The 1,429-nt window shown below is 40.6% G+C and overlaps 1 long non-coding RNA gene across 1 annotated transcript in view; it reads right to left on the reverse strand.

Annotated features, from left to right (window-relative positions):
- Nucleotides 1-604: 604 nt before the first annotated feature.
- The window catches only part of LOC108165764 (uncharacterized), a 3,293-nt gene continuing 2,468 nt past the window's right edge, over nucleotides 605-1,429 (reverse strand). The window contains exon 3 of the long non-coding RNA XR_001776089.1: nucleotides 605-644. This is a non-coding gene — a long non-coding RNA (uncharacterized LOC108165764). The remainder of the gene's footprint in view (nucleotides 645-1,429) is intronic.

A 1,429-nucleotide genomic window follows, 5' to 3' on the forward strand; every position in this document is an offset into this window, starting at 1 on the left:
AAACTGTCGCGTTACTCATTACATCCAAGTCGCATTACGCTTTTTTTCCGTTAAAATGTGAAGTTCAGGGACTTAAGGTATCGCCGTAAAATCCAAGCAATAACGTGACTTACGTGTCTGTTGTCACCCATCGCCTCCACCTTTACTTGCACGCRGAGCTCCRGACATGCGCAGTGGTTTCCTCTGAATCATAGATATGGCGACATGTAAATTCAGCAGCGCTTCGCWTTCACAGACGGTGGGGACTTCGTCCAACTTTTAGCGTCACTTGGAAGGAAAGCTTAAAGAAAGGTAAGCTAAGTGGACGTGATGCTAGCAAAGCTAGCTGTACAGAGACCAGTGGTGGGAAGTGGAGTACTTAAGTGGAGTTTTCGTGTATCTGTACTTAAGATTTAATAATGGATACTTTCTACTTTTACTCCACTACATTTTACAGTATCTGTACTTTCTACTTCACAACATTTCTACAAAAGCGTTGCTTTTTTTGTGTTAAAATGTGAAGGTCAGGGACGTAAGGTGGCGCCGTAAAATCCGAGCAATAACGTGACTTACGTGTCTGTTGTCACCCATCGGCTCCACCTTTACTCGCACACGGAGCTCCAGACATGCGCAGTGGTTTCCTCTGAGCAGGAGAAGATGTCTGTCTAATCACCAGTAATATAATAGCGCTGCATAAATTGATATGTATAAGATAATGTTTGAGAAATGTTCTATTTTGTTTAAATATAATCTAGTGTTGTTTAATTCAGCATTTGGTCTGCAGCTCACATACTGTCACAAACTGTTGGAGACTCAGACCAGGAGTACAAATCAAGAATGAAGTCTTTAGGCACAAGTCTAAGTCAAGTCTGTGTGTAGCTAAATACTTAATGCAGTGGTTCTTAACCTTTTTTGAGGTACCGAACCCCAGCCGTTTCATATGCACCTTCACTGAACCCTTCTGTAGTGATAAATAAAATATGACCCCCCCCCCCCAAATTCAAGACATAGGGGTGACCCAACTAGAGCCCCAAGATCACTAAGTCTTCTTAAAAGGTAGAGTCTCTGAGAACAGTTCTTCAAAATATATTCAGTGTTTTCAGCAAAGTTGATCTGACTGTCCAGGAACGACCCAAGGTATTTAAAATGTGCCACAGTTTCAACAGGTTGGCCATCGAGAGAAACTGGAACCACTTTAAGATGTTTAGGTCATTTAATTAGCTCTACATTCTTAAGATAACAAAAAATTAAGAATAAATAGTAAAGACGTGTGGTATTCTGATTTAGTAATGTAATTATATTAGTTGTGTTACCACCCCCACGCCACTAGAGGCAGTAGTAACCCTGAAAAGATGTGACTAAGGAGCAGATTTAGAAGTTTACCGAAAGCTACAGAATGTGGTAAAAACTTTGAGCTTTGCTGAAGTAAATAAAGACACAAGTTCAAATC

This window comes from Poecilia reticulata, linkage group LG21 (genome assembly GCF_000633615.1).
Source record: "Poecilia reticulata strain Guanapo linkage group LG21, Guppy_female_1.0+MT, whole genome shotgun sequence".
NCBI lineage: Eukaryota > Metazoa > Chordata > Actinopteri > Cyprinodontiformes > Poeciliidae > Poecilia > Poecilia reticulata.